General features: G+C 38.9%; 1 protein-coding gene and 1 pseudogene across 1 annotated transcript in view; one reads left to right on the top strand and one right to left on the bottom strand.

Moving 5' to 3' along the window:
- Positions 1 to 22,049, top strand: part of LOC114222340 (beta-galactosidase-1-like protein 2) — an 83,376-nt gene that overhangs the window by 5,262 nt on the left and 56,065 nt on the right. The gene's annotated exons all lie outside the window — the stretch shown is intronic.
- On the bottom strand, positions 17,282 to 17,885 carry LOC148162676 (nucleoside diphosphate kinase D, mitochondrial pseudogene; annotated as a pseudogene).

Raw genomic sequence — 22,049 nt, 5'->3', positions numbered from 1 at the left:
CCATTCTGACTAGTGTGAGGTGGTATCTCATTGAGGTTTTGATTTGGATTTCCCTGATGGCGAGCGATGTTGAGCACTTTTTCATGAGTCTGTTGGCCATTTGGATGTCTTCTTTGGAAAAATGTCTGTTCATGTCTTCTGCCCATTTCTTGATTGGATCATTTGTTCTTTGGGTGTTGAATTTGATAAGTTCTTTATAGATTTTGGATACTAGTCTTTTATCTGATATGTCATTTGCAAATATCTTCTCCTATTCTGTCGCTTGCCTTTTGGTTTTGTTGGCTGTTTCTTTTGCTGTGCAAAAGCTTCTTTTCTTGATGAATTCCCAATAGTTCATTTTTGCCCTTCCTTTCCTTGGCTTTGGCGATGTGTCTAGGTAGAAGTTGCTGTGGCTGAGGTCGAAGAGGTTGCTGCCTGTGTTCTCCTTTAGGATTTTGATGGACTCCTGTCTCACATTTAGGTCTTTCAACCATTTTGAGTCTATTTTTGTGTGTGGTGGAAAGAAATGGTCGACTTTCATTCTTCTGCATGTGGCTGTCCAATTTTCCCAACACCATTTGTTGAAGAGATGTTTTTCCATTGGACATTCCTTCCTGCTTTATTGAAGATTAGCTGACCATAGAGTTGAGGGTCCATTTCTGGGCTCTCTATTCTGTTCCATTGATTGATGTGTCTGTTTTTGTGCCAGTACCATACTGTCTTGATGATGACAGCTTTGTAATAGAGCTTAAAGTCCGGAATTGTGATGCCGCCAGCTTTGCTTTTCTTTTTCAACATTCCTCTGGCTACTCAGGGTCTTTTCTTGTTCCATACAAACTATAGGATTATTTGTTCCATTTCTTTGAAAGAAGTTGATGGTATTTTGATAGAGATTGCACTGAATGTGTAGATTGCTCTAGGTAGCATTGACATCTTCACAATATTTTTTTTTCCAATCCATGAGCATGGAATGTTTTTCCATTTCTTTGTGTCTTCCTCAATTTCTTTCATGAGTGTTTTATAGTTTTCTGAGTACAGATCCTTTGCCTCTTTGGTTAGATTTATTCCTAGGTATCTTATGGTTTTCAGTGCAATTGTAAATGGGATCGACTCCTTAACTTCTCTTTTTTTCTGTCTTATTGTTGGTGTATACGAATGCCACTGATTTCTGTGCACTGATTTTATATCCTGCCAGTTTACTGAATTCTTGTATGAGTTCTAGCAGTTTTGGGGTGGAGTCTTTTGGGGTTTCCACATAAAGTATCATATCATCTGCAAACAGTGAGAGTTTGACTTCTTCTTTGACGATTCGGATGCCTTTTATTTCTTTTTGTTTTCTGATTGCTGTGCTTAAGACTTCTAATACTATGTTGAATAGCAGTGATGATAGTGGACATCCCTGCAGTGTTCCTGACCTTAGAGGGAAAGCTCTCAGTTTTTCCCCATTGAGGATGATATTTGCTGTGGGTTTTTCATAGATGGCTTTTATGATATTGAGGTAGGTACCCTCTATCCCTATACTCTGAAGAGTTTTGATCAAGAAATAATGCTGTACTTTGTCAAATGCTTTTTCTGCATCAATTGAGAGGATCATGTGCTTCTTGTTCTTTCTTTTATTAATGTATTGTATCACACTGATTGATTTGCAGATGTTGAACCAACCTTGCAGCAGAGGGATAAATCCCACTTGGTCGTGGTGAAGAATCCTTTTAATGGACCGTTGGATCCCATTGGCTAGTATTTTGGTGAGAATTTTTGCATCCATGTTCATCAAGGATATTGGTCTGTAATTCTTTTTGACGGAGTCTTTGTCTGGTTTGGGGATCAAGGTAATGGTGACCTCATAAGACGAGTTTGGAAGTTTTCCTTCCATTTGTATTTTTTGGAACAGTCTCAGAAGAATAGGTATTAATTCTTCTTTAAATGCTTGGTAGAATTCCCCTGGGAAGCCATCTGGCCCTGGGCTTTTGTTTGTTGGGAGATTTTGGATGACTGCTTCAATTTCCTTAGTGGTTATAGGTCTGTTCAGGTTTCTATTTCTTCCTGGTTCAGTTCTGGTCGTTGATACATCTCTAGGAATGCGTCCATTTCTTCCAGATTATCTAATTTGCTCATAGAGTTGCTCATAATCTGTTCTTATAATTGTTTGTATTTCTTTGGTGTTGGTTGTGATCTCTCCTCTTTCATTCATGATTTTGTTGATTTGAGTCATTTCTCTTTTCTTTTTGATAAGTCTGGCCAGGGGTTTATCAATCCTGTTAATTCTTTCAAAGAACCAGCTCCTAGTTACATTGATCTGTTCTACTGTTCTTTTGGTTTCTATTTCATTGATCTCTCCTCTGATCTTTATTATTTCTCTTCTCCTGCTGGGTTTAGGCTTTATTTGCTGTTTTTTTCTCTAGCTCCTTTAGGTGTAGGGTTAGGTTGTGTATTGAGACCTTTCTTTTTTCTTGAGAAAGGCTTGTATTGCTATAAACTCTCTTCTTAGGACTGCCTTTGCTGCATCCCAAAGATTTTGAACAGATGTGTTTTCATTTTCGTTGGTTCCCATGAATATTTTTTAATTCTTCCTTAATTTCCTGGTTGACCCATTCATTCTTTAGTAGGATGCTCTTTAGCCTCCATGTATTTGAGTTCGTTCTGACTTTCCTCGTGTGATTGAGTTCTAGTTTCAAAGCATTGTGGTCTGAAGATTTGCAGGGAATGATCCCAATCTTTTGGTACCTGTTGAGACCTGATTTGTGACCTAGGATGTGATCTATTCTGAAGAATGTTCCATGGGCTCTAGAGAAGAATGTGTATTCTGTTGCTTTGGGATGGAATGTTCTGAACACATCTGTGAAGTCCATTTGTTCCAGTGTGTCACTTAAAGTCTTTATTTCCTTGTTGATCTTTTGCTTAGATGATCTGTCCATTTCAGTGGGGGGGGTGGTGTTAACGTCCCCCACTATTATTGTATTGCTGTCGATGTGTTTCTTTGTTTTTGTTATTAACTGCCTTATATAATTGGCTGCTCCCATGTTAGGGGCATAGATATTTACAATTGTTAGATCTTCTTGTTGGATAGACCCTTTAAATAGGGTATAGTGTCCTTCCTCATCTCTTATTACAGTGTTTGGATCAAAATATAATTTGTTTGATATAAGGATTGCCACCCCAGCTTTCTTTTGATATCCATTAGCATTGTAAATGGTTTTCCACCCCCTTTCAATCTGGTGGTGTCTTTGGGTCTAAAACGAGTCTCTTGCAGACAGCATATCAATGGGTCTTGTTTTTTTATCCAATCTGATAGCCTGTGTCTTTTCATTGGGGCATTTAGCCCATTTACATTCAGGGTAACTATTGAAAGATATGAATTTAGTGCATTGTCTTGCCTGTAAGGTGACTGTTACTGTATATTCTCTGTGTTCCTTTCTGATTTATGTTGCTTTTAGGCTCTCTTTTTGCTTAGAGGACCCCTTTCAATATTTCTTGTAGGGCTGGTTTTGTGTTTGCAAATTCTTTTAGTTTTTGTTTGTCCTGGAAGCTTTTTACCTCTCCTTCTATTTTCAATGACAGTCTAGCAGGATATAGTATTCTTGGCTGCATATTTTTCTCATTTAGTGCTCAGAATATATCATGAGAGTCCCTTCTGGCCTGCCAGGTCTCTGTGGATAGGTGTGTTGCCAATCTAATGTTTCTACCATTGTAGGTTACAGATCTCTTGTCCCGAGCTGCTTTCAAGATTTTCTCTTTGTCTCTGAGACTTCTAACTTTTACTACTAGACGTTGGGGTGTTGACCTATTTTTATTGATTTTGAGAGGCGTTTGCTGTGCCTCCTGGATTTTGATGCTTGTTTCCTTCCCCACATTAGGGAAGTTCTCTGCTATAATTTGCTCCAAATTATACCTTCTGCCCCTCTCTCTCTTTCTTCTTCTGCGATCCCAATTATTCTAACGTTGTTTCATATTATGGTATCACTTATCTCTCAAATTCTGCCCTCGTTATCCAGTAGTTGTTTATCTCTCTTTTTCTCAGCTTCTTGATTTTCCATCATTTGGTCTTCTATATCACTAATTCTCTCTTCTTCCTCATTTATCCTAGCAGTTAGAGACTCCATTTTTTAAAAATTTTTTATTGTTATGTTAATCACCATATATTACATCATTTGTTTTGGTGTTCCATGATTCATTGTTTGTTCATAACACCCAGTGCTCCATGCAAAATGTGCCCTCTTTAATACCCATCACCAGGCGAACATATCCCCCTACCCTCCTCCCCTCTAGAACCCTCAGTTTGTTTTTCAGAGTCCATCATCTCTCCTGGTTTGTCTCCCCCTCTGACTTACTCCCCTTCATTCTTCCTCTCCTGCTATCTTCTTCTTTTTCTTTTTTCTTAAAATAGGTTGCATTATTTGTTTCAGAAGAACAGATCTGTGATTCAACAGTCTTGCACAATTCACAGCGCTCACTGTAGCACATACCCTCCCCAATGTCTATCACCCAGCCACCCCATCCCTCCCACCCCCAACCACTCCAGTAACACTCAGTTTGTTCCTGAGATTAAGAATTCCTCATATCAGTGAGGTCATATGATACATGTCTTTCTCTGATTGACTTATTTCACTCAGCATAACACCCTCCAGTTCCATCCACGTCATTGCAAATGGCAAGATCTCATTCCTTTTGATGGCTGCATAATATTCCATTGTGTATATATACCACATCTTCTTTATCCATTCATCTGTCGATGGACATCTTGGCTCTTTCCACAGTTTGGATATTGTGGACATTTCTGCTATAAACATTGGCGTGCATGTACCCCTTCGGGTCCCTACATTTGTGTCTTTGGGGGTAAATACCCAGTAGTGCAATTGCTGGATCGAATGGTAGCTCTAATTTCAACTATTTGAGGAACCTCCATACTGTTTTCCAGAGTGCTTGCACCAGCTTGCATTCCCACCAACAGTGTAGGAGGGTTCCCCTTTCTCCACATCCCCACCAACATCTGTCGTTCCCTGACTTGTTAATTTTAGCCATTCTGACGGGTGTGAGGTGGTATCTCATTGAGGTTTTGATTTGGATTTCCCTGATGCCAAGCGATGTTGAGGACTTTTTCATGTCCCTGTTGGCCATTTGGATGTCTTCTTTGGAAAAATGTCTGTTCAAGACGTCTGCCCATTTCTTGATTGGATTATTTGTTTTTTGGGTGTTGAGTTTGATAAGTTCTTTATAGATTTTGGATACTAGCCCTTTATCTGATATGTCATTTGCAAATATTTTCTCCCATTCTCTCGGTTGTCTTTTGGTTTTGTGGACTGTTTCTTTTGCTGTGCAAAAGCTTTTTATCTTGATGAAATCCCAATAGTTCATTTTTGCCCTGGCTTCCCGTGCCTTTGGTGATGTTTCTAGGAAGAAGTTGCTGCGGCTGAGGTCGAAGAGGTTGCTACTTGTGTTCTCCTTTAGGATTTTGATGGACTCCTGTCTCACGTTTAGGTCTTTCAACCATTTGGAGTCTATTTTTGTGTGTGGTGTAAGGAAATGGTCCAGTTTCATTCTTCTGCGTATGGCTGTCCAATTTTCGCAACACCATTTGTGGAAGAGACTGTCTGTTTTCCATTGGATATTCTTTCCTGCTTTGTCAAAGATAAGTTGACCATAGAGTTGAAGGTCCATTTCTGGGCTCTCTATTCTGTTCCATTGATTGATGTGTCTGTTTTTGTGCCAGTACCATACTGTCTTGATGATGACAGCTTTGTAATAGAGCTGGAAGTCCGGAATTGTGATGCCGCCAGCTTTGATTTTCTTTTTCAATATTCCTCTGGCTATTGGGGTCTCTTCTGGTTCCATAAAATTTTAGGATTATTTGTTCCATTTCTTTGAAAAAAGTGGATGCTATTTTGACGGGGATTGCATTGAATGTGTAGATTGCTCTAGGTAGCATTGACATCTTCACAATGTTGGTTCTCCCAATCCATGAGCATGGAATGTTTTTCTATTTCTTTGTGTCTTCTTCAATTTCTTTCCTGAGTATTTTATAGTTTTCTGAGTACAGATCCTTTGCCTCTTTGGTTAAATTTATTCCTAGGTATCTTATCGTTCTGGGTGCAATTGTGAATGGGATCGACTCCTTGATTTGTCTCTCTTCTGTCTTGTTGTTGGTGTATAGGAATGCCACTGATTTCTGTGCATTGATTTTATAGCCTGCTACTTGACTGAATTCCTGTATGAGTTCTAGCAGTTTTGGGGTGGAGTCTTTTAGGTTTTTCACATACAGTATCATATCATCTGCAAAGAGTGAGAGTTTGACTTCCTCTTTGCCGATTTGGATGCCTTTGATTTCTTTTTGTTGTCTGATTGCTGTGGCTAGGACTTCTAATACTATGTTGAATAGCAGTGGTGAGAGTGGACATCCCTGCCGCATTCCTGACCTTAGGGGAAAAGCTCTCAGCTTTTCCCCATTGAGAATGATATTCGCTGTAGGTTTTTCATAGATGGCTTTTATGATATTGAGGTATGTACCCTCTGTCCCTATACTCTGAAGAGTTTTGATCAAGAAAGGATGCTGTACTTTGTCAAATGCTTTTTCTGCATCTATTGAGAGGATCATATGATTCTTGTTCTTTATTTTGTTAATGTATTTTATCACGTTGATTGATTTGCGGATGTTGAACCAGCCTTGCAGCCCAGGGATAAATCCCACTTGGTCGTGGTGAAGAATCCTTTTAATGTACTGTTGGATCCTATTGGCTAGTATTTTGGTGAGAATTTTTGCATCCATGTTCATCAAGGATATTGGTCTGTAATTCTCCTTTTTGATGCGGTCTTTGTCTGGTTTTGTGATCAAGGTAATGGTGGCCTCATAAAATGAATTTGGAAGTTTTCCTTCCATTTCTATTTTTTGAAACAGTTTCAGGAGAATAGGTATTAATTCTTCTTTAAATGTCTGATAGAATTCCCCTGGGAAGCCATTTGGCCCTGGGCTTTTGTTTCTTGGGAGATTTTTGATGACTGCTTCAATTTCCTTAGTGGTTATAGGTCTGTCCAGGTTTTCTATTTCTTCCTGGTTCAGTTTCAGTAGTTGATACATCTCTAGGAATGCACCCATTTCTTCCAGGTTATCTAATTTGCTGGCATAGAGTTGCTCATAATATGTTCTTAAAATTGTTCGTATTTCGTTGGTGTTGGTTGTGATCTCTCCTCTTTCATTCATGATTTTGTTGATTTGGGTCATTTCTCTTTTCTTTTGGATCAGTCTGGCCAGGGGTTTATCAATCTTGTTAATTCTTTCAAAGAACCAGCTCCTAGTTTCGTTGATCTGTTCTACTGTTCTTTTGGTTTCTAGTTTATTGATTTCTGCTCTGATCTTTATGATTTCTCTTCTCCTGCTGGGTTTAGGCTTTATTTGCTGTTCTTTCTCCAGCTCCTTTAGGTGTTGGGTTAGGTTGTGTACTTGAGACCTTTCTTGTTTCTTGAGGAAGGCTTGTATTGCTATATACTTTCCTCTCAGGACTGCCTTTGCTGTATCCCAAAGATTTTGGACAGTTGTGTTTTCATTTTCTTTGGTTTCCATGAATTTTTTTAATTCTTCTTTAATTTCCTGGTTGACCCATTCATTCTTTAGTAGGATGCTCTTTAGCCTCCATGTATTTGAGTTCTTTCTGACTTTCCTCGTGTGATTGAGTTCTAGTTTCAAAGCATTGTTGTCTGAAAATATGCAGGGAATGATCCCAATCTTTTGGTACCGGTTGAGACCTGATTTGTGACCTAGGATGTGATCAATTCTGGAGAATGTTCCAAGGGCACTAGAGAAGAATGTATATTCCGTTGCTTTGGGATGGAATGTTCTGAATATGTCTGTGAAGTCCATTTGGTCCAGTGTGTCATTTAAAGTCTTTATTTCCTTGTTGATCTTTTGCTTCGATGATCTGTCCATTTCAGTCAGGGGGGTGTTAAAGTCCCCCACTATTATTGTATTGTTGTCAATGTGTTTCTTTGCTTTTGTTATTAACTGCCTTATATAATGGGCTGCTCCCATGTTCGGGGCATAGATATTTACAATTGTTAGATCTTCTTGTTGGATAGACCCTTTAAGTAGGATATAGTGTCCTTCCTCATCTCTTATTACAGTCTTTGTTTTAAAATCTAATTTCTCTGATATGAGGATTGCCACCCCAGCTTTCTTTTGGTGTCCATTAGCATGGTAAATGGTTTTCCACCCCCTCACTTTCAATCTCGGGTGTCTTTGGGTCTAAAATGAGTCTCTTGCAGACAGCATATTGATGGGTCTTGTTTTTTAATCCAGTCTGATAGCCTGTGTCTTTTGATTGGGGCATTTAGCCCATTTACATTCGGGGTAACTATTGAAAGGTATGAATTTAGTGCCATTGTATTGCCTGTAAGGTGACTGTGACTGTATGTTGTCTGTTTTCCTTTCTGATCTTTGCTGCTTTTAGGCTCTCTCTTTGCTTAGAGGACCCCTTTCAATATTTCTTGGAGGGCTGGTTTCGTGTTTGCAAATTCCTTTAGTTTTTGTTTGTTCTGGAAGCTTTTTATCTCTCCTTCTATTTTCAATGACAGCCTAGCTGGATATAGTATTCTTGGCTGCATATTTTTCTCGTTTAGTGCTCTGAAGATATCTTGCCAGTCCTTTCTGGCCTGCCAGGTCTCTGTGGATAGGTCTGTTGCCAATCTAATATTTTTACCATTGTAGGTTACATATCTCTTCTCCCGAGCTGCTTTCAGGATTTTCTCTTTGTCTCTGAGACTCGTAAGTTTTACTATTAGATGTCGGGGTGTTGACCTATTATTATTGATTTTGATAGGGGTTCTCTGTGCCTCCTGGATTTTGATGCCTGTTTCCTTCCTCACATTAGGGAAGTTCTCTGCTATTATTTGCTCCAATATACCTTCTGCCCCTCTCTCTCTTTCTTCTTCTTCTGGGATCCCAATTATTCTAATGTTGTTTCGTCTTATCGTATCACTTATCTCTCGAATTCTGCCCTCGTGATCCTGTAGTTGTTTCTCTCTCTTTTTCTCAGCCTCTTTATTTTCCATCATTTGGCCTTCTATATCGCTGATTCTGTCTTCTGCCTCATTTATCCTAGCAGTTAGTGCCCCCATTTTTGATTGCACCTCATCAATAGCCTTTTTGATTTCGACTTGGTTAGATTTCAGTTCTTTTATTCCTCCAGAGAGGGTTTCTCTAATAACTTCCACGCTTTTTTCAAGCCCAGCTAGTATCTTTAAAGTCATGATTTTGAACTCTAGGTCCGACATCGTACTAATGTCCGTATTGAGTAGGTCCCTGGCTGACGGTATTACCTCTTGTTCTTTTTGCTGAGGTGATTTTTTTCGTCTTGTCATTTTGTCCAGAGGAGAATAGATGAATGAGAGGACAAAATGGTAACAGGTTTACAATGTCCCCAGCAAATATACTGTATACAAATCAGAAAAGACCTGAAATCAGGGGAAAAGAAAGGGAAAGAAAGAAAAAAGAAAGAGAAAAAAAAGAAAAAAAGATAAAAACAAAAACAGAACAATACAAAAAAAGCGGAATGTGATCAAGTATGATCAGGCTAGTGCATAGGTCAGTGCCACACACTAGATTTTGGGCGTATTTTGGTCTGTTAGAAAAAAGTGCCTCCTAAAATTTTAAAGGAAGAAAGACATATATGTACAAAATAAGGGTTGATACAATGAAGGGATGGAAGATGACTGTAAAGATGAAAATTGTAAAAGATTTTATAAAAGGACTTGATAAGATAAGAAGTTGTTTGAAAAAAGAAAGAAGATTTAAAAAAAAAAAGAAAAAAGGGAGAGAATGTGATCAGGCAGGACACTAGAACAGAGCCATACACTAGTGATTTATGGTATATTTTGATCTGTTAGAAGAAATTGTATCTCAAAATTTTAAAGAGGGAACAACTTATATATATATGCCAAGAATAAGGGTAACTACTATGAAGGGATAAAATATGACTCTAAAAATGAAAAATATGTTTTTTTTTTAAAGAGATTGATAAGATGTTGGTTGAAAATGGGAAAAAGAAAAAAAAACAGTTAACAAAAATTAACTTTGATGAACTAATGAATCATGGTAAAAAAAAAAGCCATGAATTCTATGTGCAGTATTCCCCTAGCGCTGGAGTTCTCCCATTCTCCTTGATTGGTAAACTTGGTCTTGGCTTGCTGGCTGTTCGGGCTGATCTTCTGGGGGAGGGGCCTGTTGCTGTGGTTTCCAAATGTCTTTGCCGGAGGCTGAATTGCCCCGCCCTTGTCGGTCCGGGCTAAGCAAGCTGCTCGGGTTTGATCTCAGGAGTTTTTTTCCCTGCAAGCTCTCGGGACAGGCTTGGAGGACCAGGGCAAAAATGGTGGCCTCCCAATCTCCACCTGGAGGAGCTGAGAACTCGGGGCCCCGCTCCTCAGTGCGTCACCAGAGAAAAGCAGTCACTCCCTTGTCCCCGTTCTCTGGCCGCTCTCGGTGCTCACCCGGCCTGTGACCGAGTGTTGCTATCTGTGGCACCCGACCCCGTGTGGAGTCTCCAAACCCAGCAGATCCCTGCGGTGCGTTCCCGCGCCGCTCCTCCCCGGGAAGGAAGGGGAGTCTCCCCGGATCTGCCGCCTGTTGGGTCCCTGCTGCAGGAGCAGTGGCCCGACTGGGCCGCGGATCACAGTTTATGGCAACCCCAAGCTGAGAGCCCGCGCCTCAGCTCCGTCTCTGCAGCCGGCTTCCCCGCTCGGATACCTGGGACCTCTGCTGCACTCAGGCTCCCCCGGTCTTTCTGTGACCCCAAGGGTCCTGAGACCACACTGTCCCGCAAGGGTTCCACGCCCTGCTTAGCCACTTCAGCGACGTCCCTCAGCGGAGCCGACTTCTAACAGTTCCGATTTTGTGCTCCGCGGCTCTATCACTTGCCAGAAGCGGCCGACGGAGGCCCCTCCCCCGCCGTCTGTCCTCCCGAATATCGCCTCGGATTCACTTCTCTGCACGTCCTACCTTCCAGTAAGTGGTTGCTTCTCTGTTCAGATAGTTGTTGCTACTCTCCTCTTTGATCTCCTGTTGAGTTCGTAGGTGTTCAGAATGGTTTGATCCCTATTCAGCTGAATTCCTGAGACCAGACAAAATCCAGGTCTCCTACTCCTCCGCCATCTTGCTCCGCCCCCTAGAGACTCCATTTTTAATTGCACCTCATTAATAGCCTTTTTGTTTTCGACTTGGTTAGATTTTAATTCTTTTATTTCTCCAGAGAGGGTTTTTCTAATAACTTCCATGCTTTTTTCAAGCCCAGCTAGTATCTTTAAAATCATTCTGAACTCTAGTTCCAACATCTTACTAATGTCCATATTGATTAGGTCCCTGGCAGTCGGTACTGCCTCTTGTTCTTTTTTTTTTTAGGTGATTTTTTCATCTTGTCATTTTGTCCAGAGGAGAATAGATGAATGAGAGAACAAAATGCTAACAGGGTAACAGTGTCCCCAGAAAAATATACACTAAACAAATCAGAAAAGACCTGGAACCGGGGGGCGTGGGGGGTGAAAGAAAGGGAAAGAAGGAAAAAAGAAAAAGAAAAGATAAAAACAAACAAACACCAAACCAACCAAACAAACAAAAAAACAGAATTGATCAAATATGATCAGGCTGGTGTGTAGATCAGTGCCACACACTAGATTTTGGGCGTATTTTTGTCTGTTAGAAGAAAGTGCCTCCCAAAATTTTAAGGAAAGAAAAACTTATATATGTAGAAAAATAAGGGTTAATACGATGAAGGGATGGATATGAGTATAAAGATGAATATTATAAAATATTTTATAAAAGAATTGATAAGAAGTTGGTTGAAAAAAGAAAGAAGAGGATTTAAAAAGAAAGGGAGAGAATGTGATCAGGCAGGAGACTAGAACAAAGCCATAAACTAGAGATTTAGGGTATATTTTGATCTGTTAGAACAAAGTGTATCCCAAAATTTTAAAGAGAGAACAACTTATATATATATATACCAAAAATAAAGTTAACCCTTATGAAGGGATAGAATATGACTCTAAAAATGAAAAATAAAAAAGAGTTTTATAAAAAAGGGATTGATAAGATGTTGGTTGAAAAAGGGAAAAAGAAAAATTCAAAAAAAGAAAAAGAAAAAGAAAGTTAAAAAGAAGATTAACTTTGAAAGACTAAAGAATCATGGGAAAAAAGCCATGAATGCTATGTGCTGTATTCCCCTAGCGCTGGAGTTCTGCCATTCTCATTGATCGGTAAACTTGGTTTTGGCTGGCTGTTCTTGCTGATCTTCTGGGGGAGGGGCTTGTTGATGTGGTTCCCAAATGTCTCTGCTGGAGGTGGAATTGTCCCATCCCTGTTGGGTCCAGGCTATGTAATCTGCTCAGTTTGCTCTTGGGAGCTTTTGTTCCCTTCAAGCTTTCCCTACAGCTTTGGAGGACGAGAGTGAAAATGGCGGCCTCCCAATGTCCGCCCCGGAGGAGGCGAGAACTTGGGGCCCCGCTCCTCAGTGCGCCCGCAGAGAAAAGCAGTCAGTCACTCCCGTCTCCCTGGTCTCCGGCCGCACTCCGTGCTCACCCGGCCTGTGACCAAGGGTTTCTCTCTCTGGCACACAACCCCGTGTGAAACCTCCAAACCCAGCAAATCCCTGCGGTGTGCTCCCATGCTGTTCCTCCCAGGGGAGGAAGGGGAGTCTCCCCGGATCTGCCGCTTGTTGGGTCCTTGCTGGAGGAGCAGTGGCCCGACTGTGCCGCGGATCACAGTTAATGGCCACCCCAAGCTGAGAGCCCGCGCCTCGGCTCCGTCTCTGCAGCAGGCTTCCCCGCTCCAATACTTGGGAGGTCTGCCACACTCAGGTACCCCCAGTCTTTCTGTGACCCCGAGGGTCTTGAGACCACACTGTCCCAGTGAGGGTTCCACCCTCTGCTTAGCCACTGGAGCGACGTCCCTCAGCGGAGCCGACTTCTGTAAGTTCCAATTTTGTGCTCCGCTGCTCTATCACTTGCCAGAAGCAGCCGATGTAGGCCCCCTCCCCCGCCATGTATCCTCCCGAATATCGCCTCAGATTCACTTCTCCGCACGTCCTACCTTCCAGAAAGTGGTCACTTTTTTGTTCAGAGAGTTGTTGCTATTCTTTTCTTCGATCTCCTGTTGAGTTCGTAGGTGTTAAGAATGGTTTGAGCCCTATCCAGCTGAATTCCTGGGACGAGATGAAATCCAGGTCTCCTATTCCTCCACCATCTTGCTCCGTGGTTTGTCTTCTTATTGTCTTGACAATTTCTTTTGCATAGCATATGTTTTTAATTTTAATGAAGTTCAATAAAATATGTCATGCAGTGTGCTTTTTGTATTGTACCTAAAAAGTGATTGCCAAACCCAGGGCTATCTAAATTTTCTTCTATGTTATTTTCTAGGAGGTTTATAGTTTTACACTTTACATTTAAGTCTATGATCCATTTTGAGTTCATTTTTGTGAAGGGAGTAAAAACTATGTCTACATCATTTTTGTGTGTGTGCGTGTGGATGTCCTGTTGTTGCAGCACCATTTTTTAAAAAGAGTATATTTTTTTCTTTATTGCATTTGCTCCTTTTTCAAATATAAGTGGACTGTATTTGTGTGGGTATTTTTCTATGCTCACTGTTCTGTTTCTTTGATCTATTTGTCTATCCTGTCATCAGTGCCACACTGTCTTGATTGCTGTAGCTTCATAGTGAGTTTTGAAGTTGGATAGTGTTATTTGTCCAATTGTTCATTGCTCTTATATAGGAAAATGATTGACTTTTGTATATTAACTTTGTTTTCTGAAACCTTGCTATTGATCGCTTAGTAGTTCCAAGAGGTTTTTGGTTTTTTTTTTTTTTTTGTCTTTTGAATTTTTTTCAAAGATTTTATTTATTTATTTGTCAGAGAGAGAGAGCACGTGCAGAAGCAGGGAGAGTGGCAGGCAGAGGGAGAAGCAGACTCCTGGCTGAACAAGGAGCCTGATGTGGGACTTGATCCCAGGACCCTGAGATCAGGACCTGAGCCGAAGGCAGCTTGCCTTGTCCCTAATCTTAGCAGAGAAACTTCTGCTTTCTTATAATGAAGTTTGTTGTTAGCTCTAGGTTTTCTATAGCTATTCTTTATGAAGTTGAGGCAGTTCTCTTTTCCTAGTTTACTGAGAATTTTTTGTCATGAATGGGTGTTGGATTTTCTCAAATACTTTTTATGCATCTATTGATAAAATTATGTGATTATTTCTGGTTTTAGCCTGTTGATGTGATGTATTATATTAATTATTAGTGTATTCAGGTCTTTAGTTGACTAGATGAGGCCTATCCCATCAGGGAGGGCAATCCATGTTGCTCAGTCTACTAGTTCAAAGGTTAATCTTTTCCAGAAACACTCATATACCATTTGACCATGTGTTGGAGCACCTGATTGCCCAGTCAAGTCAACATGTAGAATTAACCATTATATCAGCTGTCTCTCACTCTAGTTTTTGGGGCAGCAGTTTTCCCTGTGACCTCTCTTCTCTGATAGATAAGAAGAGTTGTTGATTTTCAACAGCTTCCAGCTTTTCAGCTTTGTTCTTGTTGTGAGGATGGAAATGACAACTTTGAAGCTCTTTACCTCTTGGATTAGAAAGTGGAAGTCTTTTTGATGCCTTCTGTCAGTTAATGAAAAACTTGCTCACCTTTTCTTGTTTTCCTCATTAAGAGGTTTGGCCCAAAATTGCCTACTACCTTTCTGGTAGTAAATATTCTCAATTCCTTTTTCCCCTGTTCTTCTTCATTTTAGTTTTATTTTAAAGTAATATTTGATTAAAGTTTAACATGTATTTAGTATATAAGGGTTTAGCTCAATAAATTTTGATAAAGTGAACATACTCCTGTAACCAACCCCCAAAGCCTTGTAGTACTCCAACATCTCAGAAGCTCTCCCATCCCCCTTACAGTCATGTCTTCCCTTCAAAAGATAACTACTACTCTTCTAACACATAGATTACCTTGGCCTGTTTTTGAACTTTATTTAAATGGAATCATACAATATGTACTCTCTTGTGTCTGCTATCTTTTGTTCAAGATTATGTTTATAATATTCATCCTTATTATCACATATTTTAGCTTGTTCATTCTCATAACTGTATAGAATTCCACTGATAATCATACCAAAATATATTTGCTTTGTCAATAGACATTTAGATATTTTCAGTTTTTAGCTATTAGAAATAGTGGGGCCATGAACAATCTTGTATTTGTTTTTTGGTGAGAATATGAATTTCTGTTGGCTATACATCTAGGAATGAATATGATGGACAATGGGGTAGGTGTATGTTTAGTTTTAGTAAATAATGTCAACTCGTTTTCCACAAATTCCAAAGACATTCCAAAGTCAGTGGCATTATGTAAATACATGTTGTTTTGCAACCATCTCCTCTGTCAATATCCAGGACTTTTTCATTATTCCATACTACTCTATTAAAAAATAACTTCTCATTCTTTTCTCCCTTCATTCCCTGGTAACCACTGTTCTATTTTCTATCTCTGTGAATTTGGTTTTTTTAAGTACCTCATATACATGGAATCATATAATATTTGTCCTTTTATGTCTGGCTTATTTCACTTCACACAGTGTGCAAGGTGCATTTATGCTATAGCATTTATCAGATTTCATTCCTTTCTAAGGTTGAATAATATTCAATGGTATGTACTATATTTTGTTTATCCATTCATCTGTGGATAGACACGTGTTATTTCTGCCTTTTGGCTATTGTGAACAATGCTGCTATGAACATTGGTGTATAAATATCTATTTGAGTTCCTAATTTCAGTTCTTTTGTGTATGTACCCAGAAGTGGAATTGCTTGCTCGAATTATAATTCTGTTTAAATTATTTGAGGAATGCTCTTATTTTTTTACAGGAGCTGCACTGTTTTACCTTTCTACCAACAATGCACAAGCATTCCATCCTAATGATGTAGAGTGGTATCTTTTTTTTTTTTATGTTATGTTATGTTAATCACCATACATGGAACGGTATCTCTTTTTGTGATTTGGATTTACATTTCCGTAATGATTAGTGGTGCTGAGAATCTTTTCATGTATTTATTGGCTATTTACGTATCATTTTTGAAGAAATAGCTATTCAAATACTTATCTTTTGCCCATTTTTGAATTGGGTAGTTATTGTTGAGTTGTAGAAATTCTTCATATATTCTGGATATTGATACCTTATCAGATATGTGATTGCAAATATTTTCTTCTATTCTGTGAATTATATTGTTGAAAATGTCCTTTGATGCACAAAAGTTTTAAATTTTCATGAAGTTCAATTTGTTTGTTTTTCCTTTTCTTGTCTGTACCTTCGTTGTCATATCCAAGAAATTATTGCCATATCCAATGTCATGAAGCTTTCCCCCAATGTCTTTTTTCTCAGAGTTTTATAGTTTTAGTTCCCAGACTGTGAACTTTGTGAGGGCAGGAATTTTTTTGTCTGTTTTGATGATCTTTGGTGCTAATAATAGTACCTGGAACATGGTAAGTGCTCAAAACTTTCTGAATGACTTCTGTTATGTTTCTCTTTCTTTCAGTTATTATATTAACTTATAGAATGAGTTTACGTTGATTTGACATATATTACACAGCATGGCATCTTGGAATTTGATTCTTATAATTGAGAAAATAATTCACTAAAAGCATCATTTTTGATGATGGTGTTGGTACAAGGGTTTGAATCTTTAGAGTTATTGTAGTTTTCTTCTATACTTTCTAATTTAATAAAATTTATACTTTTATTCAAATAGGAAATTTCTGTTTTTTAACAAAATTTTCCATCAACTAGAGAATTCCATATTTCTTTGTATACAATTTTGGCATTATATTCTATAAGCTATTTTAATATCCTTTACCATATTACTTCTATTTCTCTTTAATTTCCAATTTTTCATGCATTATTTTTCTGTTTTTTAAATCATTCTTAGCTTTATTGATGTATAATCGACAAATTAAATTGTACTTGATTATTTATTTATTTATTTGCACAGCGTAGTGAATTTTAATGTTCCCCCTTTGTTGGGGAGAGGTTACACTCTCCACTTTTGGAGACAATCTATAGGTTATCTGGCACTTTGGTACAGAAAGGATTTGGTCCCATATCTTACTGGCTTAGGACACTGAAAGGCACATAAAGTTGGTGGCTCAGACTCCTGTGTGTTGGAGTGGAGCAGGAGGTGGACAGGGAGATAATTTATGATGGACGAGCAGAACTTGGATGTGGGCTCAAGTTCTTGTTCACAGAGGTAGTTTGTCCTGGGTGGATGCTGGGGCAGCTGAAGGCACCTTTAGTGCTCAGGCTGGGTAAATGCTGCTGTGGTGGTTCTCATCTGCCCAACCCACCAGCTCATTTCCCTGGAACCACAGCTGGATCTCTCTTCCACAGAGTTTCTGGTGTGAATGACACTCTTGCTTGTGTGGACAATAGAGTCTCCACAGTGGTACCAGGGGTGGCCTTAACTGAATTGGTGCAGACCATGTTGGGGCCTTCCTAGAGCATGGCATTGCAGGCCAGGATCACCATGGGGCCAAGCTCCTGTAGCTGTTGAGGGCTAGGTAGAAGGGCTTCTTTTGTAGGTTGTAGGTCATGGTAGTGCTCAGCAAGGATGCTCTCTGACACCTGCAACATCTTTATCCCCAGCTTGAAACCCCTCCTCTTAAAGTCCTGGGTCCTTTCCCTGATGAGTTCCTTCTGCACCCCATGTGGCTTCACTCTGACCAAAGTCCACTCGTAGATCCAGGAGGACCCTCCTGAACTGGGGTGCACGAGTAAGCTCAAGCTGGGCAAGTGGGCCACACAGCTGCCCCATAGTGGGATGCAGCTGAAGAGGCCACCTGAGCCTCCTTGCCACTGGCTGAGCACTGTAAGCAATACTCTCCTTGATGTCGGAGTCCCCATCCCCCAGAGGGAGCAACTGTAATATATTTAAAGTATACTGTGTAATGATTTAATATATGTATACATTATGAAATTATTCCAACCTATAATCCAGTTAATTAACACATCCATCAGCTCACATATTTATTTTTGTTTGTTTTGGTGAGAACACTTAATTCCTACTACCTTAACAAATTTCAGGTACACAATATAGTATTATCAACTATAGTTACCATGTTATACGTTAGATCCGCAGACTTTATTCATCTTATAATTGAAAGTTAGTATCCTTTTACCAGTCTTTCCCCATTTCCCCACCCCTCAAGCCCTGGAAGCCACCATCGTATACTGTTTCTATGAGTTCTTTTTTTTTTTAAGGTTTTGTTTATTTATTAGAGAGAGAGAGATTGAGAGAGTGAGTGGGAAGAGGGGCAGAGGGAGAAGCAGACTCCCTGTGGAGCAGGGAGCCTGACTTGGGACTCGATCCCAGGACGCTGGGATCATGACCTGAGCCGAAGGCAGATGCTTAACCGACTGAGCCACCCCGGTGCCCGTTTTGTTTGTTTGTTTGTTTGTTTTGTTTTGTTTGTTTGTTTTTTAAGATTCCACATATAAGCGATCCCATATGGTATTTGTCTTTTGCTGTCTGGCTTACTTCACTTAGCATAATGCCGTCCAGATTCATTTGTGATGTCACAAATGACAGGATTTCCTTCTTTTTTTTAAGGCTAAAAATTATTCCTGTGTATGTGCATGTGTATGTGTATAACATTTTCTCAATCCATTCGTCTGTCATCTGACACTTAGGTTATTTCCATACCTTGGTTATTGTGAATAATGCTGCTATGAACACAGGAGTACAGATATTTCTTTGAGGTAATGATTTAATTTCCTTTGGATGTATACCCAGAAATAGGATTGCTGAATCATATGATAGTTCTATTTTTAATTTTTGGAGGAACCTCCATACTGTTTTCCAGAGTGGCTAAACCAACTTCTATTTCCACCAACAGTGCCACAAGTATTCCTTTTTTCCCACATCCTTACCAACCTTTGTTATATCTTGTCTTTTTGATGATAGACATCCTAACAGCTGTGAGGTAGTATCTCATTGTGGTTTTGATTTGCATTTTTCTGATGATTGGGGATGTTGAGTACCATTTCATGTACCTGTTGTACATTTGTACATCTTCTTTGGAAAAAATGTTTATACAGGTTCTTTGCCCATTTTTTAATTGGATTATTTGTTTTTTGCTATTGAGTTGTATGAGTTCCTTGCATATTTTGGATCTTAACCCCTAATCAGCTTTGCAAATTTCATTAGATTTGCAGGTTTGCAAATATATTCTTCCATTCCATAGGTTGCCTTTTCATCTTGTTGCTGGTTTCCATAACTGTGTAGACCTTTTAGTTTGAAGTAGTCCCTCTTGTTTATTTTTGCTTTTGTTGCCTTGGCTTTTGGTGCCAAATTAAAAAAATCATTACCAAGGTTGATGTCAAGGAGCTTACCCTTGTTTTTTCCTAGGACTTCTAAACATTTATATCTGTAATCTATTTTGAGTTGATTTTTGTGTGGTGTAAGATAGAGGGTTAGTTCATTCATTTGCATATGGCTGTCTAGCTTTCCCAACACCATTTATTGCAGAGACTCTTCTTACTTCATTGTATATTCTTGACTGTTTTGTCATAAATTAATTGACTAAATGGGCGTGGGTTTATTTCTGGGCTCTCTAAACTGTTCCATTGACCTATATGTCTGTTCTTATGCCAATTCTATACAGTTGTGATTACTACAGCTTTGTAATATAGTTTGACATCAGGAATTGTGATGCCTCCAGCTTTGTTCTTTCTCAAGATTACTTTGGCTATTCGATGTCTTTTGTAGTTTCATACAAATTTTAGGATTTTTTTTTAATTTCTGTAAAAAATACCATTGTAACTTTGATAGAGATTGCACTGAATCTGTAGATTGCTTTGGTTGGTTTGGGCACTTTAACAATATCAATTCTTCTAATCCTAGAGTATAGAATATCTTTCCATTTATTTATGTTGTTTAATTTCTACATATTTGTGAATTTTCCCATTTTTTTTCCTTAAAATTGATTTCTAGTTTCATACCATTGTGGTCAGAAAAGATGCTTGGTGTGATCTCATTCTTCTTAAATTTTTTAAGATTTGTTTTATGACCTAACATGTGATCTATCTTGGAGAATGTTCTATGTGCACTTGAGAAGAATGTGTGTTCTCTGCTGCTGTTGGATGGAATGTTCTATATATGTTTAATAGGCTCATCTGGTCTCATGTGTAGTTTAAGTCCAGTGTTTCCTTATTGGTTTTATGTCTGGTTGATCTAGCCATTGTTGAAAGTGTGGTATTGAATTAAATCATTTTTTAAAGATCCTGGATTTTTTCCCCAAAGTTTTTATGTAAAGTTCTATATCTAAATTCTTCTTTTTATAAAAGATTTTATTTATTTGAGAGAGAGAATGAGGGAGAGAGAGCACATGAGATGGGGGAGGGTCAGAGGGAGAAGCAGACTCCCTGCTGAGCAGGGAGCCTGATGCGGGACTCGAGACTCCAGGATCATGACCTCAGCCGAAGGCAGTCACTTAACCAACTGAGCCACCCAGGCGCCCTCTATATCTAAATTCTTAAATTAAATTCCTCATTTGCTCCCTTTATCTAAGCATATAAAGCTACCACTATAGTCTGACAATGGCACACCTCCATTCCACGCTTCTCATCCTTTGTCCTGTGCTGTGTCATGTGCTTTGTTTTTTATAAGCTACAGAATTCATAATACATAGTTACTTTTCTGCTTTGAACATCTAGTTTTATATATATATATACATATATATATTTTAAAGATTTTATTTATTTGTTTGCAAGAGAGAGAATGAGAGATAGAGAGCACGAGAGGGAAGAGGGTCAGAGGGAGAAGCAGACTCCCTGCTGAACTGTGAGCCCGATGTGGGACTCGATCCCGGGACTCCAGGATCATGACCTGAGCCGAAGGCAGTCTCTTAACCAACTGAGCCACCCAGGTGCCCACATCTAGTTATATTTGAAAGGAATTTAAAGTGATAAAATATCTTTTTTATTTACCACATATTTACCATTTTTTAGTGCTCTTCAATTCCTTTGTATTTATTTACCACAGATTTACCATTTTTACTGCTCTTCAATTCCTTTGTATAGATTATAATTTCCACGTGGTATTTCCTTCTGTGGAAGAACTTCCTTTGACATGTCTTGTAGTGGAAGTCTGTTAGTAATGAATTCTTTTAGCTTTCGTTTTTTTGGAAAAGTTGATTTTTTCGTCTTCTATTTTGAGAGATAATTTCACTGAGTATAAGTAGAATTCTAAGTTGACATGGTTTAATTTTGTTTTTGTTTCTTTTTAATTTCAGTATCTTAAAATGTTTCTTCATTGTCTTCTGACCTGCACATTATCTGATGACAAATCTGCTGTACTTCTTATCATCCCACCCCCCCGCCCGCTTTGTTTGCTTTTAAGATTTTCTCTTTCATTGGTTTTTAGCAATTTGATTCTAATGTGCTAGGGTGTAGATCTTTTTTTCTTAATTCTACTTGTGGTTCTTTGAAATTCTTGAATCTGTAGGTTTATAGTTTTCATCAAATTTGGTAAAATTGTGGCTCTATTTCTACTACTATTTTTGCCTCCCCCTTTTTTTTTCCAGGAGTCCAATTCCATGTATGGTAGACTTCCTGGTAAGAAACCACGTATCACTGATCCTGTGTTCATTTTTATTTTTAGTCTTCATTTTTTCTATTTTCCATTTTGGATAGTTTCTTTTGCTCTGACCATTTATTATGTTGTATGTACTCTGCTATTAGTCTCAGCCAATATATTTTTCATTTGCTGCTCTTAATAGTATCCAGAGTATTTTTTATTGCAGATGCTATATTTTTAAAATTTAGAAGTTCCATTTGAGTCTTTTTTATATCTTCCATTTTTCTCCTCATCATGGTTATCCATTCCTTTACTTATTAAAGATATGGTATCTCGGCTCTTTCCATAGTTTGGCTATGGTGGACACTGCTGCTATAAACATCGGGGTGCATGTACCCCTTTGGGTCCCTACATTTGTATCTTTGGGGTAAATACCCAGTAGAGCCAAGATGTCCCTCGACAGATGAATGGATAAAGAAGATGTGGTATAT

This window comes from Eumetopias jubatus, unplaced genomic scaffold (genome assembly GCF_037043125.1).
Source record: "Eumetopias jubatus isolate StellerSeaLion01/CBP00866 unplaced genomic scaffold, mEumJub1_p1.0 scaffold_13, whole genome shotgun sequence".
Lineage (NCBI taxonomy): Eukaryota > Metazoa > Chordata > Mammalia > Carnivora > Otariidae > Eumetopias > Eumetopias jubatus.
Note: the sequence above shows the minus strand (reverse complement) of the source record. Positions and strands in the feature narration are given on the sequence as shown.